Here is an 18,895-nt window from a genome sequence, read left to right as displayed (position 1 = left end):
CAACACACTTAAAACCCACTTGGAGCACACACGACGAAGAATAAAACTACCAGGTGGGACCTGCCGAGGGAAAGGTCAGAGAGGATGGGAAAGGAGGGGAGAGCATGGGGCAGCTGGGGAAGCGGCGGGATGAAGAGAGGAGGGGCAACCGTGGGTTCACGAAGAGGCAGGTGACACATGGGGTGGGAGAGGAAAAGGGAAGACAGGGCAGGAGGGAGCGCAGAGACACTGAAAGAAGGCACAAGAGATGGAGGGGGAGTAGGAGGGGGAATCTGCTCAGAAGGAGGGAGGGGGGGGGGGAGAAGGAGCCCTGAGGAGGAGGCAGGAAGAGGGGGTTAGAGTTGGTAGGAAGGGTAGATGTCAGGGCGAAGCTCATCATCCGGGAGGGGTAGACGGTGGAAGTTGTGTTGGGAAAGGAGACGGAGGGTGTGGAGATGGAGAGAGGGAGGGACACAATGGTAAAGGCGCGGCAACTGGTTGGGAGTGGAGAGGAAGGGAGACACCAGGGGGTGAGGGGGATCAAGGCGGCGGACAATATATAGTGTGCGGATGTGTTCAAGGAAAAGGAGAAGGTGGGGGAAGGGGATGAGGTCATAGAGGAGGCGCGTGGGGGACGGAAGGCGGATGTAGAAGGCGAGGCGGAGTACATGGCGTTCGAGGATTTGGAGGGCTTTATAGAACCGGGGAGGGGCGGAAATCCAAGCGATGCTGGCATAACAAAGGATGGGGCGGAGGATTACTTCCGTGAAGTGGAAAGATTTTAATCCTACGTCTTGCAGTTTTCCTTGCGGAAACATTTTCCGACAAGATGATTACGTAGTGAGCCCTGGAACGTGGAAGAAACGTGCCATCAGTTTTTAACTTTACGACACCTTTGATGCCACCAAATAAGCAGCCACGACGACATGCTGTTACGATTTTGAGTGACAACGAAGCTTCTCCATGTTATGGCCGACAGATGTCAGCTCGACGCGATGCCTTGGGAAAGATGGCAATCATTGTACACCGTCTCTTGCTGCTGCTCACAATTAGTGATTGGATGAAAACGAATCACATAATATTTGCAGCCACATTGATCGTATATGTTGCTGTTGCTTGGTACAGGTACCACGGGTTATGCATCTTTGTAAATTCGAGGTGAAAGCAGGAGACTTCATAGAAGAGAGAGAACAAACCAAATTCTCGTTTCAGTTTGTAGTGGGCACGTCCTGAAGCATGCTTTTTTTTCTTTTGGTTTAGTGGACAATTATAGGAAACAAGGAACTGAAACAAGACAATTTAAAAATATAAGAAACTTGGAAATCTAATGTAAATAGTTGGTTTACAGACGATATTTTTAAATTTATCGGTATTTTATGTCTGTTTCTTCAGTACTGCACATATGTGTATAGACTGCTGTTATACATGAAATTTCGGTTTATTTATTTTTTAAAATAAAAAACAAAAGCTTACTTCCAAGCATTTATGTACGTAGTATGCGATGGGGGAGAAACTGCCATGTGCATTACCCAACAAGTAATGTAGTGCACCTGAAACTGTGATTAATTTACTCCAATTAATTTTTGCCTCTCTTTTGCTATGCGAAAAAACAAAGGATAGTGACAGGGAAAAAATTCCAAATACGTTTTTGTAGTATTGGCGAAGACATGTACCGTTAAGTAAGTTATTAAACAAAAAGCATCACATCTGTTGTCCTGGTATCATAAAAAAAGTGGGTCAGTGTAACTTGCACACAGGACTGCTTTGACCCAAACAGTCATTTCTGCATGAAAAAATGGCAATATGATGTTGGGACAAAGTAAATTCAATGAATGTCACTAGATTAGACATTCAGGACCATGAGAAACAAATAATTTTCAAGGGTAAGGACAGGGAGTAATGAACTTCAATCAGAAAATATACAAGTGTAGCATATTTCTTCATCTGACCAATTAATTTTCAAGTTACACCTCGCACTGTGAGAACTATTTGCAAGGAGACTAGTTCATATGTTACGGATACTGAAAAATATGAACATGAGGCTTTTTACACAAACTACTCAAATGTGGATATTTGAAAATAGCCACATTTTGTTACCCTTGTTCAAATGATAATTTACACCAAGTCCTCCTGACGATAAATAGTTTATCTCTTTGTTGTATCAATTTGCAGTAGGACTTAGTCTTTCCCATATAATTTACTTCAGCATACTCATCACTCACCTCAATCAATACTCCCAGTACCTACCGCAACCTACATCCTTCTGAATCTGATGGTCTATTCATCTCTTGGTCTCCCTCTATGATTTTTACCCTCCACGCTGCGCTCCAATGCTAAATTAGTGATCCCTTGATGCCTCAGAAAATGTCCTACCAATCGATCCCTTCTTCTAGTCAAGTTGTGCCACAAACTTCTCTTCTCCCCAATCCTATTCAATACTACCTCGTTAGTTATGTGATCTACCCATCTAATCTTCAGCATTCTTCTGTAACACCACATTTCTAAAGCTTATATTCTCTTCTTGTCCAAACTATTTATCGTACTCAGTGTTAACAAATTTCTCTTCTTCAGAAACAACTTCCTCGCCATTGCCAGTCTGCATTTTATATCCTCTCTACTTCGATCATCATCAGTTATTTTGCTCCCCAAATAGCAAAACTCCTTTACTGCTTTAAGTGTTTCATTTCCTAATCTAATACCCTCAGCATCTCCTAACTTAATTCAACTACATTCCATTATCCTCGTTATGCTTTTGTTGATGTTCATCTTATATCCCCCTTTCAAGACGCTATCCATTCCGTTCAACTGCTCTTCCAAGCCCTTTGCTGTCTCTGACAGAATTACAGTGTCATCGGTGAACCTCAAGGTTTTTATTTCTTCTCCATGGATTTTAATACCTACTCCGAATTTTTCTTTTGTTTCCTTCACTGCTTGCTCAATACAGAGATTGAATAACATCGGGGAGAGGCTACAACCCTGTCTCACTCCCTTCCCAACCACTGCTTCCCTTTCAAGTCCCTCAACTCTTATAACTGCCATTTGGTTTCTGTACAAATTGCAAATAGCCATTCGTTCCGTGTATTTTACCCCTGCCACCTTCAGAATCTTAAAGAGAGTATTCCAGTCAACATTGTCAAAAGCTTTCTCTAAGTCTACAAATGCTAGAAACGTTGGTTTGCCTTTCCTTAATCCAGCTTCCAAGATAAATCGTAGGGTCAGTATTGCCTCATGTGTTCCAATATTTCTACGGAATCCAAACTGATCTTTCCCGAGGTTGGTTTCTACTGTTTTTTTTTTTTTTTCATTCGTCTGTAGAGAATTTGCATTAGAATTTTGCAGCCGTGACTTATTAAACTGATAGTTCGGTAATTTTCACATCTGTCAACACCTGCTTTCTTTGGGATTGGAATTATTATATTCTTCTTGAAGTATGAGGGTATTTCGCCTGTCTCATATATCTTGCTCACCAGATGGTAGAGTTTTATCAGGACTGGCTCTCCCAAGGCTGTCAGAAGTTCTAATGGAATGTTATCTACTCCTGGAGCCTTGTTTCGACTCAGGTCTTTCAGTGCTCTGTCAAACTCTTCACGCAAATTCAGATTCCTTATTAGTCATTCAGCATTGTTACATGCAATAGACTTCATCAGTTCTATTAATTTTACAAAATAAATTTTTACATATTTAAGTTGATATTGGGCATTTCTAAAAATTCTTCTAATGAATAGAATGGATTAGTTAACAAGAAGTTATAAACATTGTCTTTAAATAATTTGACAGGCTTGATTGATCCATTTTTAGACAATTTGTTACATATTTTAATTGCCATATACTTAAGACTATTGTTAGTTTTAGCTAATCTATTTTGTGGCAACAGCAGAGAAGTACACGTTCTTGTATAGTAGCCATGCCTTTCATTTGTTACACTTAAATTAGGTAGTTCAGCAAGTATGTAGTTAACACTGTCAAGAATATATAAATTAATTACTGTTAAAATTCTATATTTAATGAACAATGGTTTACAATGTGTTCTATTATCTACCTTAGCCATTACTCTGATTGCTTTCTTCTGGGTCACCAAAATTTCATTTATTTTTCTGCTGTTTCCCCAGAGTATTAACCCATACCTTAAAACAGATTGAAAAAAGGCAAAGTACGCTGTCCTTACATACTCAAATGTCACACAACACATCAGTCTCTTCAACAAATATATAACTCTTGACAACCTAACCACTGTGTTATCAACATGAGAGTTCCATGTTAGACTGTTGTCAAGTACATAACCTAAAAACTTTGCCTTTTGTTTTTCTATTTTTGTAGTCTTTGATAGACTGAACCACATATTCTGGGTCTTTTCCTCATTTAATAGCAGACCATTGGCATTAAACCATGATGTTGCATTTTCTTTTGCCAATTTCATATCACTTACAAGGTTATCAAGTACATGGTTTACAGATAGAAAAGTTGTGTCATCTGCATACATATATGTCTTTACATCTATATTTCCTGGTAAGTCATTTATGTGTACAAGGAAAACAAGTGGTCCCAATTTAGATCCCTGTGGCACTCCATGTTGAACCTCGAGTATGTTTGACAGATGACTTCCTGAACTCACCACCTGGTTCCTTTTATTGAGGTATGATTTGATGAGTTTTAAACTTTTATCACATATTCCCTAGTACTCAAGTTTAGAGAGCAGAAGTGAGTGGTCAACACAGTCAGAAGCTTGGCTCAGATCACATAAGGTTACCTGTGCGTGCGCATGGACCTCAAATGCTGCTAGAATGTCTCTGACTAAGAGCTCTATGGCATGTATAGCTGACCTTCCTCTTCTGTAACAAAAGTGTGATGCACTTAACATAGCATTTAGTTCTAGGTACTCATACATCTGCTTATATATTATGCCTTCAAAGACTTTTCCTAGTACTGGAATTAGCGAAATTGGTCTGTAGTTTGCAGGGTCTGATTTGACACCCTTCTTAAAGACTAGAGTTACCTTGGATAGTTTGAGAGGATCAGGAAAAAACCCTTCTATGAGAGACAGGTTTATAGAATATGTTAATGGTGCTGCAATGTAATGTATGATTTTTTTCAACAGATTGTTTGACATATTAAAAATATCTGTACTGTATGAATTTTTCATTTCTGTGACTATTTTAAGAACTTCATGTTGGCGTACCTCTTTGAAGTGTTTCAATGATGATCTGGCCCTATTATGATTTAGGTTTGCACTCTTCAGATAATCTATACATGTTACATTGAGTTTTCTGATCAGCTTTTTGATATCATCAGCACAGCTTACGAAATATTTATTGAATGTATCTGCTGGAATTGGGACTGTCTTGTCAAAGTTTCTGACTTCACCTTGAACAGTATTAATTCCTGACCAGGCTGTCTTGCATTGGTTTTTACTATTTTTTATGAAATTTGTGTTGTAGCTTAGTTTCGCCAATTGCAACTCTTTCTTATACAGTTTCTTAGTGATTTTTTCGAGATCCTTAATTTCATTAGAATTGTTTACTTTGGCAAGGTGCTTCAACAGCAGTAGCTTATTTTTTAGATTCTCCAGTTCTTTGGTGAACCAAAATTTACCCTTTCTTGTTTTATCGTATTTATTTCGAACAAAATGGGCTTTTAAAATACCTGTTAAGTAATTGTGGAATGTTTCATAAACTGTTTGGGCACTGGAATCACTGTATAGAAATAATTTGTCCCAGTTTGTTATCTCAGCTGGTGTGTTAGTTTTATGAGATTGTGTTTTGTTAGTATTAAGGTATTAGATTTTGTTAACTTTTGTGCAGCCTTGCTCTCATCCCCTTTTATAAAATGTCTTAACTCTACTGTTAACATGGAGTGATCTGAGAAAACAAATTCCTTTACCTTGGTGGAGTACATATCACGAGCACAGTTGACAAAAGCATTATCCAAGCACGCTTGTAGTCTTGTTGGTTCTGAATTTACATAATTGAAGTTGTGCTGCCTTAGCATATTCAGTAACTTATTTACACTGGGTTTGTTACATGTTACATCAATGCTTGAAGTAAAGTCTCCCCCAATTACAGTTACATACTGTTTCCACTTCATTATGTAGCAGAGTACACTGCCTAAATTATCTAAAAAAGTTTTATCATCTGAGTCAGGGGAATGGTAGATACATACTTTGATAAGTTTCATTATATCACATATGATCCCAGTAATTTCAAAGTGTTTCTCTACACATGCCCAACTAAGATCTAGTGCTCTACACTCTATTTCATTTGAAACATAGATAACAGTACCACCATTACGGTACTGAGATCTGCAAAAACTGTTTCCATATTTATAACCTTCTGGTACATAGTATTGTATTTGTTCTGGTTTAAGCCAATGTTCTGATAGACATAAGAAAGAATACTTATTCTGTGGCAATGACTCCTCCAGAATTTCAACTTTATTTTCAAGACCCTGAATGTTTAAAAATAGAATGTTGTTGTGACTTATCTGTGAGTTAGCAGGCTGGTTTTTCACATTTTTATTTTGTTCTTGGCTTGAAACCATAAAAAATTATCACTGAATGACACAGATGTATTTTTCCTTTGGCTCCTCCTTAAGCATTGCTGTGTTGCTGCTCCAGTCGTTGTTGGTTCTGCTACTGCTGCTGCTGTTGCTGCTTCTGCTGATAATGATGGTGCTGCTGCTGTTTCACTTATTTCTGGTGTTTGTTGTTCCATAACTGCTGTGCCTTTCTGTGAATCATTAACATTTGGAGTGTTCACTTGCATTAATAAAATTTCACATTTGTCTTGGAGAGGTTTAGCTTCACTGACAGCAGATTTCACATTGGATTCTACAGGATACACACTCTTCCTGTCCATGAGAGGTATGACTCTTCTATCATCACACGGCACATTTGAGCTTTTATTTACAAGTTCTAAAATTTTTGTTACTGTTGCGTTTTTTCCTAGTACATTTAGATGGGAACCATGTGTTGTGTGAAATCTTTTCCCTAAATTGCTGATGTTCACAAATGTTACATTTTCAAACCGCTTGCAAATATTTTGCATCTCTTTATTTGCAGTTTCAATTTCTTTATTTACACAGGACCATTCTATCAAGTCGTAACGGTGTAGCACTGAAAAAACAATAACATTTGTTCCTCTCAGCTCATACACTTTTCTTTTTAGCGAGATTAAGAGATCGTTTTTTTCGTTCCTAGCTATATCATTTGATCCCGCCAGGAAGATGGAAAAGTCCTTTTTGCTCAATGAGGAAATTTTTTATTGACTCATTGACGTAGCAGCACTGAATTTTGCTCCTGGTTTTATTGTACAGTTAAAACTAAAATTCTGACTACTTGTACATAGAAATTCAGCGGCTTTATTTCATCCTTGGCTGTCGGCATACAGTTCAAAAATTACCGGTACTTGCTGTTCCGAGATTGCCTGTTTCCTGCCTACCTTTGCAGTAAGCGAAGTCTTGTTTGGCACTATTTATTCCGTCTTTTTTGCTAACACATGTCGATATTGTCTCAGTAGAGCAGCTTAGCGGTGGAAGATTTTTCGTGAGCACTTTCGCATATGTTCTTTTACTTAACTGCTGCTGAAATATTCCATGTTTTACCTTATTCACAAAGTCGTTTGGTTTTCCACATGGTACACTCGCACTGTTAACTTCACTTTCACAATCCGTAGTCGAAAGAGCTTGAAAGTAATTTTCGTTCACTATATTTATGTTTCTTTCGCCGTTTTATGTATCTTGTATTATCTGTTTGCATCTTTTGTACTTCACTTCCGTCCAATTCTCCGACATATTCGTACTTTCATGGCGCGAGTTTTTCATGTTCCTTTCACTTTTTTCTTCTTTAAGTTTCTTGATATCCATCTTCAAGGAACTGATAATAAATTGTAAACTAGACACCCGCTCGCTGAGCTTCGTAATTTCATCCTTACAACTGTCACAATTTTTCTTTTTCACGGCAAAATTCACACTTTTTCTCGGACACGCACAACGAATTTTTACACTAGCCACCATCTTACTATTAGTATCATATCTCCCATTCAATCTTCATCTACATCCTCTTCCATTTCCATAATATTGTCCTCAAATACATTGCCCTTGTATAGACCCTCTATATACTCCTTCCACCTTTCTGCTTTCCCTTCTTTGCTTAGAACTGGGTTTCCATCTGAGCTCTCGATATTCATACAAGTGGTTCTCTTTTCTCGAAAGGTCTCTTTAATTTTCCTGTAGGCAGTATCTATCTTACCCCTAGTGAGATAAGCCTCTACATCCTTACATTTGTCCCAACAAAAACTGTCTATCATTGGCTGAAGTCATTCAAGTCTTGCTTCACAAGTCTGCACCACTCTGAGGTCTCTGGCTGTGAACACTCTATTAAAGGATAGACGAAGGTGGTATTCTGGTAGCTATGCTACTACGCTATCTGCTGGCATATGACATTGAAACGATTATATCTGTCATCCATCAGGTTTCATATGCCATCGAGGGATCAAAAGTGACATCATTTTTCGAGGTGTACACCAGGGGCCCTGAAGATGGACTCGCAGCTCGCCAAATGTCACCGACAGTTGGCAAAGTTTCTATCAGATGGCATACCCCGAAAAGCCCTCAACTTGTCGGTAGTCTCGTCACACGTGCAACAAATGGCAATCAGGGCAAGACCACTGGCTTGCCATATGTATGGTAAATTAATGACGCCGAGGATCCAATTTTCACTGCAGGCAAAAATTATGATGCCCAGAGCTACACAAAACGCGACGTCAGCACAGGCAAAGACAGACTGGGGCTGTTGCCTCGGCATCAGTGGTGGTAACTCACGACGACACAGCAGGAGGCGAGACCATCTAGGGTACCTGTCAGGGCTCCTGGAGCTGTTGACCATCACACCTAATTCTGCCACCTGACAATTCTCAGGAAGGATGTCCCAACCTCTCGCCAAAAACTCGTGTGATTCTGCAATTTATGGTATGTCAGCTAAAGGAGGGTTAGATAAGGTCAACGCCCTAATCTGATCCTCAGGATCACGAGCTAACTGAACAATTATGCCCCGAATTAACGAGTCTGTGTTAGAGGTAGCACTTGGGGACACTCAAACTGACACTTGTGCGAGAGGCCTCGCAGATAAGCGATACAGGTTGCATACGACTGCCCGTGGCAGTTGTGGTCCTATTTCAACTGCAGCCACGTTGCTACAACATGGGTTTGATGGCCGAAATACTGTGTAAGCAACTGACAACGTTTGTCAAAGGAAACCTTCTTGGGCTCAGTGGAGGGCTGAAAATTTGGCACAATGTCATAGAGAGTGTGGCATCGTACCCGTCTGACTTCAACATACAATAAAACCCATTTTATGAATAAGATTTTTTTTCTTTTTAATAGTGTAGGTACATATCTGAAGTTTTCTTTTACATAGTTCTGAAAATCATATAAATAAGTGATGTTCCCCATTGCCCACAAAATGAATAATCTTGTTCCTGGCATTTCTCATAAACCTTACTAGCACAGCAGCAGGTACGTTGGCCATTTCTACCTGAGTGTTGGACTTCAGGTATTGTAGGCTCCTTGGACGGTTCATATAAATGGACTCCAAATTGCCCCTTACTGAGGTGAGGCGCTTCTTGACATGTTGCCTTGAAACAGCCATTGATGCCCTTGAAGTCTAAGCTGTTGCTCTACCATGTTGGATTGAAATGTCCACCAAGTTGAGGACAAACAAGTTCCTCCATCATGTTCACATACTGGCTTGAATTCACTGTCGCTGTGATCCCATTCTCTTCAAAGAACCAGGGATCAACAATCCCAGCTGAGGAAGTTGCACGACACAATGACACTTTAGATGACTGCAGCAGCCTCCAATGCAGTTCTCGGGGATTGATATCGGCCCAGTGGCACACATTTTGTCAATTGACACTTCCGATTAAGTGAAAATGGGCTTCGTCACTGAAAAAAGCAGTTGTGTCCTCACAAGTTTTCCTCTGAGATTTGAAGTCCTGTACTATTGCCAACATGTATGGATGCTAATGAAAGTCATCACGAATTCACCTTACTGAACAATCAGAATGTCCAACAGCAGAAGCACGTTTATGCGCAGAATGCTGTGGGTGTTGCTAGAGTGAAGTTCTCACTCCTCGACGATCTCATGCAATCTAATTGGCCGAGGGAGTCGATTTCTTTGTCGTGTTGTACTTGTTGTTTGTCTGAAAGTTGTGGCCTGTGTTACAAGTGATTTACGATCTCAGACACAGCCCAGCGATGCTACACTGAAGGTATTTCGTGAGGCATGCTTGTCTGCAGTCACAGAGCATTGTTCCGAAAAGCAGGCATTAGGCAAACGCACGCTCCTGCTTGTCACTTTTCCTTACTGACCTGGAAGAGGACAACACCTGTCCGATGAGAGAGCAACACCTGTAAATGAGACAACTCACCCCACCAAGACCACTACATACCAAATAGCGTGTGTATCAAATGAAGTTACGGTGCAGCTCTCGTACTTACCTAATCTATATCTACACCTGCATGGATACTCTGCATATCACATTTAAGTGCCTGGCAGAGGGTTCATTGAAACTCTATAATAGACTATCAAATAGTATAAAATGCTTACAAAATATTAGTGCTTTTGAAAGATCTGTCTGAGAATATGTACAGTACCACTGTTTCTACTCAGTAAAGGAATACTTGGACCAGAATAACTGTTAAGAACTAAAGCTACTGTAATATGTAACATTGTATCATTGTAAGAACTACAACTAGGAAATTGGTAGCATGTTGAAAAATGATTATTTAAATATGTATCATTTTGAATTTAGTAATAAGTCCAATATCATCCTGTACCCTGTACTACATAATCAAAGGACTCAATAAATAAATAAATTAATAAACATAAACCCTCACAATTCTCTAGTATTCCAATCTCGTATAGCGCATGGAAACAATGAACCCCTATATCTTTCCTTACGAGCTCTGATTTCCCTTATTTTATCTCGGTGATCGTTCCTCACTACGTAAGTCGGTGTCAACAAAATATTTTTTCATTAGGAGAAGAAAGTTGGTGACTGGAATTTCGTGAGAAGATTTCGTCGCAAAGAAAAACGCCTTTCTTTTAATGATGTCCATCCCAAATCCTGTATCATTTCTGTGACACTCTCTCCCATATTTCGCGATAGTGTAGGCAGTCTCCTTAGTAGGTCTGTTACATTTTCTAAGTGTCCTGCCAATAAAAAGCAGTCTTTGGTTAGACGTCCCCACATTTTCTATGGGTTCCTTCCAATTTAAGTTCTTCGTAATTGTAATACCTAGATATTTAGATGAATTTACGGCTTTTGGATTAGGCTGATTTATCGTGTAACCGAAGTTTAACGAGTTCCTATTAGCACTCACGTGGATGACCTCGCACATTTCGTTATTTACGGTCAAATGCAACTTATCACGCCATTCAGATATCTTTTCTAAATCGTTTTGCAGTTTCTTTTATCTTCTGGTGACTTTATTAGTCGATAAACGACAGCGTCATCTACAAACAACCGAAGACAGCTGCTCAGTTTGTCTCCCAAATCGTTTATATATATAAAGCACAGCAAAGGGCCTATAGCACTACCCGGGAGAACGCAAGCAATCACTTCTGTTTTACTCGATTACTTTCTGTCAGTTACTACAAACTGTGACCTCTCTGACAGGAAATTACAAATCCAGTCACATAACTGAAACGATACTCCACAAGCACGCAATTTCACTATGAGCTGCTTGTGTGGTACACTGTCAAAAAGCCTTCTGGAAATCTTGAAATACGGAATCGATCTGAAATCCCTTGTCAATAGCACTCATCACTTCATGTGAATAAAGAGCTAGTTGTGTTTCATCGAACACAATATATGTTCTAAAATCATGCTGCATATCGACGTTAACGATATAGACCTGTAATCTAGTGGATTGCTTCTACTACCTTTCCTGAATATTGGTGTGACCTGTGCAACTTTCCAGTCTTTGAGTACGGATCTTTCGTCGAACGAACGGTTGTATATGATTGTTAAGTATGGAGCTACTGCATCAGCGTACTCCAAAAGGAAGCTAATTGGTATACAGTCTGGACCAGAAGACTTGAGTTTATTAAGTGATTTAAGCTGCTTCACTACTCCGAGGATATTTACTTCTGCGTTACTCGTGTTGGCTGCTGCTCTCGATTAGAGTTCTGGAATATTTACTTCATCTTTTTTTGTGAAGGCATTTCGGAAGGCTGTGTTCAGTAGCTCTGCTTTGGCAGCACTGTCTTCGATAGTATATCCATCGCTATCGTGCAGAGAAGGCATTGATTGTTTCATGCCACTAACATACTTCACATACGACCAGAATCTCTTTGGATTTTCTGCCAGGTTTCGAGACAAAGTTTAGTTGTGAAAACTGTTATAGGCATCTTGCATTGAAGTCCGCGCTAAATTTCGAGCTTCTGTAAAAGATCGCCAATCTTGGGGATTTTGCAGATGTTTCAATTTGGCATGGTTCAAATGGCTCTGAGAACTATGGGACTTAACATCTGAGATCATCAGTCCTCTAGAACTACTTAAACCTAACCTAAGGACATCACACACACCCAAGCCCGAGGCAGAATTCGAACCTGCGACCGTAGCGGTCGCGCGGTTCCAGACTGAAGCGCCTAGAACTGCTCGGCCACGCCGGTCGGCTAAAGTTGGCATGTTTAATTCATTTTTTCTGCAACAGTGTTCTAACCTGTTTTGTGTACCAAGGAGGATCAGCTTCGTCGTTTGTTAATTTATTTGATATAGATCTCTCAACTGTAGCCGATACTATGTCTTTGAATTTAAGCCACATCTGGTCTACACTTATATTATTAATTTGGAAAGAGTGGAGAATGTCTCTCAGGAAGGCGTCAAGTGAATTTTTATCTGCTTTTTGAATAGGTATATCTTTCGTGAATTTGGGGATTACAATATTCAATCTCGCTACAACAACCCTGTGTTCACTGATCCATGTAACCGTTTTGATGCTCGTTATTAACTCAGGATTATTTGTTGCTAAGAGGTCAGGTGTGTTTTCACAACCGTTTACTATTCGTGTGAGCTCATGACTAACTGATCGAAATAACTTTCAGAGAATGTGTTTAGCACAATTTGGGATGATATTTCATGCGTACCTCCGGAATTAAACATGTATTTTCGCCAACATATCGAGGGTAAATAAAGGTCACCACCGACTATTAACGTACGAGTCAGGTACGTGTTTGAAATCAAACTCAAGTTTTCTCTGAACCTTTTAGTAACTGTATTATCTGATTTGGGAGATCGGTAAAAGGATCCAATTATTATATTATTCCAGTTGCCAACAATGACCTCTGCCCATACTAACTCACAGGAAGTATCTACTTCAATTTCGTGACAAGTTAAACTACTTCTAACAGCAACAAACGCGCCACCACCAACCGTGTGTAGCCTATCCTTTCGGAACACTGTTAGGTTCTTCGCAAAAATTTTGGCTGAGCTTATATCTGGCTTTAGCCAGCTTTCAGTGCCTATAACGATTTGAGCATCAGTGCCTTCTATTAGCGCTTGGAGCTGTGGTACTTTCCCAACACAGCTACAATTTACAACAGTTATACCAATAGTGCCTGTATATACGTTCTTCCTGTGTTCAGCCTGAATCCCTTTGTGACTGAAGCCCTTCTTGTGTTTTTCGAGACCCTCTAACCTAAAAAACCGCCCAGTCCATAAGATTTTCAAAACGGTGTAAAAGAAAACTTTAAGTATGTGCCTAAATGATTAGAAAAATTAAAAAGTTCTGCTTTACAAAATGAGTTTTATTAAATAAAGAAGTTCTGTTGCAGCACCAGGTATAGACGACACTGCAGGATAACAATAAGTAGCCCCATCAACCAGGCTGACTGTAGGTCCATGTGTGGGTGGCCACCCACCAGTGAAGCAAGGGAGCAAAGCGAATTCACTTTCTGGATTACCAGCTTCGGAATGTGCTTATGTTGCTGCTCCTTCTGTAGGCCCAACTGTTCCTGCCAGCAATGCAGAAACTCTTAGTCCACAGTTGGTCAAGGTGAGCACTACGAAAATGGGGAAAGAAAAACACGAAGGAGTAACTGGCGTGTCACACACATAAGGCATCCTTTGTCAACACTTTAGTATTTCCAGCAGATTGGGACAAAGTCACTACATGACACAGTCAGCAAAGGTACGTGGCTAAGTAACAACTAGAGAACTGGATGCTGTGGGTAGAATGAACTCACCTCGTGAATTGAACCATGGTAAGCAGAGCATCCAAACTCTCGTCGATACTTGTGCAACACTGTCATGAGCATGCGGTGTGCACGGGTGGCCGACAACTGAGCGTGCGACAACTCTCGGCACCAGTGCGAGGCTACGTTTGCAGCAGGTTAACTCTGCTGGAGAACAGGCCTGCTCCAACGACTGCCGCTCGCAATGAAATACGGCCGTCAGTGGGTCTGTCCGTATGATGTGCAGGTCCGCCTTCACGTCAGGCTCTCAGCTTTCCCACTGTTCGACCCGTGCCAGCTCGTCTGCCTCTGTAAGGATGTCTGCTTATTTCTTAAGAGGGCCAAGTATGCTGGAGTAAGTGGTAATGTCTTTCTGAGCATTTCAATTCATTGTATATAATTTTTTATTTCTGCAATAATAAGCCCTCGTATTCTATTGATGGACGTAAACTTGACTTACGTTCTGAATGTCGTATTAATGTTATATACTTAAAGAGATTTATCCTTAACTGGTCCGGACTACAAAAATCCGAACCATCCAAAAATTACATACAAAAGGCGTGTATGTGAATTTGAGAGCACAACATTTAACATAGCTCGCTCATATAAAGACCGTATTACCAAGATTGTAACAGTTTACGAAGTATTTTCGTCATAAATAGTAAGAACATGTGACTACTTAAAGCTATTTTACTAACGAACTACAAATAATTAACTAATACAGCCAAAAATATGTTTATTCCTTCCAACATTTTCTTGCTAAACTCCTTAATGTGAAGTGAAATAAAAGGCTATTGGGTGCTGCAGGGTTTCATGTTATGGCCGACAGATGTCAGCTCGACGCGATGCCTTTGAAAAAGTGGCAATCATAGTACACCGTCTCTTGCCGCTGCTCGCAATTAGTGATTGGATGAAAACGAATCACATAATATTTGCAGCCACATTGATCGTATATGTTGCTGTTGCTTGGTACAGGTACCACGGGTTATGCATCTTTGTAAATTCGAGGTGAAAGCAGGAGATTTCATAGAAGAGAGAGAACAAACCAAATTCTTGTTCAGTTTGTAGTGGGCACTTCCTGAAGCATACTTTTTTTTCTTTTGTTTTGGTGGACAATTGGGAAACAATTAACTGAAACAAGACAATTTAAAAATATAAGAAACTTGCTAGTCTAATGTAAATAGTTGGTTTACAGACGATATTCTTAAATTTATCGGTATTTTATGTCTGTTTCTTCAGTACTGCACATACGTGTATAGACTGCTGTTATACATGAAATTTCGGTTTATTTCTTAAAAAAAAAAATCAGCTTACTTCCAAGCATTTACGTACGTAGTATGTGATGGGGAAGAAACTGTCACGTGCATTACCCAACACGTAATGTAATGCACCTGAAACTGTGATTAATTTAGTCCAATTTTTGCCTCTCTTTTGCTATGCAGAAAAAAACATAGGATAGTGACCGAGAAAAAATTCCAAATACATTTTTGTAGTAATGGCGAAGATGTGTACCGTTAAGTAAGTTATTAAATAAAAAGCATCTTCTGTTGTCCTGGTAGCATAAAAAAAAGTGGGTCAGTGTAACTTGCACACAGGGCTGCTTTGACCCACACAGTCATTTCTGCATGAAAAAATGGCAATATGATGCTGGGACAAAGTAAATTCAATGAATGTCACTAGATTAGGCATTCAGGAGCATAAGAAACAAATAATTTTCAAGGGTAAGGACAGGGACTAATGAACTTCAGTCAGAAAATATACAAGTGTAGCATATTTCTTCATCTGAGCAATTAATTTTCAAGTTACACCTTGCACTACGAGAACTATTTGCAAAGAGACTAGGTCATATGTTACGGATGCTGTAAATTATGAACATGAGCCTCTTACACAAACTACTCAAGTGTGGATATTTGAAAACAGCAACATTTTGTTACCCTTGTTCAACTGATAATTTACAAGAAGTCCTCCTGACGATAAATATTTTATCTCTTTGTTGTATCATTTTGCAGTAGGACTTAGTCATTCCCATATAATTTAGTTCAGCCTACTCATCACTCAACTCAATCCATATTCCACAATATTCTTGTTTGTAGTATAAAGCTGTAGCTTACTGCCCAACGGTTAATTTTGTCTTTCAATATTTTGTGATACTGGACACTATGTTGCACATCAAAAGAACTTGCAAAATAACTAGCAGATTCTAAAACCACTTCATCTCCATTTTGGTGTCACTTTGACATGGGCTAAAGTTGCTTCAGACTTCACAGTAATGTAGACCATTTTACAGAAGTGTTAAATTCACAATGTGTTTGAAAATGATTCCCTAGTGTTAATGTGTCCTAGAACCTGTACAAAGTGACATACACTATTCCAGTTTCTGGCGTTTGGTTCAGCAACTTTCCAAGTTTGGCTCCCCTGCTGTTGGCAGGTCTGCTTGACCTTGAGATGGCACCAGTGCTGTTTTTTTCTTCTGTTCAGTCCAGGTGTGGGTGCAGTGCAGAGCAACCATGCAACAATGTGTACACCGCAACAGAAAGCGCAGTGTCGGTTATAACACAACAAAGTAATTTTAGACGTGAGTAAAGTGGTGAACTGTTGTTGTTGTTGTGGTCTTCAATCTTGAGACTGGTTTGATGCAGCTCTCCATGCTACTCTATCCTGTGCAAGTTTCTTCATCTCCCAGTACCTACCACAACCTACATCCTTCTGAATCTGATGGTGTATTCATCTCTTGCTCTCCCTCTACGATTTTTACCCTCCACACTGCCCTCCAATGCTAAATTAGTGATCCCTTGATTCCTCAGAACATGTCCTACCAATCGATCCCTTCTTCTAGTCAAGTTGTGCCACAAACTTCTCTTCTCCCCAATCCTATTCAATACCTCCTTGTTAGTTATATGATCTACCCATCTAATCTTCAGCAATCTTCTGTAACACCACATTTCGAAAGCCTCTATTCTCTACTTGTCCAAACTATTTATCGTCCATGTTTCACTTCCATACATGACTACACTCCATACAAATACTTTCAGAAAAGACATCCTGACACTTAAATATATACTCAATGTTAACAAATTTCTCTTCTTCAGAAACAATTTCCTCTCCTTTGCCAGTGTACATTTTATATCCTCTCTACTTCGACCATCATCAGTTATTTTGCTCCCCAAATAGCAAAACTCCCTTACTACTTTAAGTGTTTCATTCCTAATCTAATACCCTCAGCATCTCCTAACTTAATTCAACTATATTCCATTATCCTCGTTTTGCTTTTGTTGACGTTCATCTTATATCCCTCTTTCAAGACGCTATCCATTCCGTTCAACTGCTCTTCCAAGTCCTTTGCTGTCTGTGACAGGATTACAATGCCATCGGCGAACCTCAAGGTTTTTATTTCTTCTCCATGGATTTTAATACCTACTCTGAATTCTTCTATTGTTTCCTTCACTGCTTGCTCAATATACAGATTGAATAACATCGGGGAGAGGCTACAACGCCATCTCAGTCACTTCCCAACCACTGCTTCCCTTTCATGTCCCCCAACTCTTATAACTGCCATTTGGTTTCTGTACAAATTGTAAATAGCCTTTCGTCCCCTGTATTTTACCCATGCCACCTTCAGAATCTGAAAGTGAGTATTCCAGTCAACATTGTCAAAAGCTTTCTCTAAGTCTACAAATGCTAGAAACGTTGGTTTGCCTTTCCTTAATCTAGCATCCAAGATAAGTCGTAGGGTCAGTATTGCCTCATGTGTTCCAATATTTCTACGGAATCCAAACTGATCTTCCCCGAGGTCGGTTTCTACTAGTTTTTCCATTCGTCTGCAAAGAATTTGCATTAGTATTTTGCAGCCGTGACTTATTAAACTGATAGTTCGGTAATTTTCACATGAGATAAGTCTCTACATCCTTAAATTTGTCCCAGCAAAAACTGTCTATGATTGGCTAATGTCATTCAAGTCTTGCTTCACAAGTCTGCACCACTCTGAGGCCTCTGGCTGTGAACACTCTATTAAAGGATAGACGAAGGTGGTATTCTGGTAGCTATGCTACTACGCTATCTGTTGGCACATGACGTTGAAACGATTATATCTGTCATCCATCAGGTTTCATATGCCATCGAGGGATCAAAAGTGACATCATTTTTCGAGGTGTACACCAGGGGCCCTGAAGATGGACTCGCAGCTCGCCAAATGTCACCGACAGTTGGCAAAGTTTCTATTGAAATTTGCGCAGCTGAATAAGTATTAAGGAGAAAAAGGGACATCTTACTAATAACTATATTTGCACATTCAAGAACAAAACAAGATTCCAGCGAACACAACACAATAATCAGCGCACACAAAGAGTGTTAGGGAATGCCAAAGAGGTCTATTTTACACAGTGCACTTTGCTCCGTCACACACGAAATATATTGTTCACACAATTCCAACACCCCTTCTTGAACTTATATTTTGTGTGTTGCTTCCACAAGATAAACCAAATAGTCCCACAATCTTCTCAAACTTCTCCCTTTCCAAGGGTTTGGTCAGAAGGTCAGCTAACATGTCTTCTGTATGCAGATAGTCCACGGCAATGTTCTGTCGTTCTACGTGGTGCCGAATGAAATGGTGCTGTATATCAATATGCTTTGTCCTAGCACTAGTAACATCATTTTTAGCTAGGTTTATGGCTCCTTTATTGTCACAGA

The sequence above is a fragment of the Schistocerca piceifrons genome, chromosome 11 (genome assembly GCF_021461385.2).
Source record: "Schistocerca piceifrons isolate TAMUIC-IGC-003096 chromosome 11, iqSchPice1.1, whole genome shotgun sequence".
NCBI lineage: Eukaryota > Metazoa > Arthropoda > Insecta > Orthoptera > Acrididae > Schistocerca > Schistocerca piceifrons.
This window is presented reverse-complemented; position numbering follows the sequence as displayed.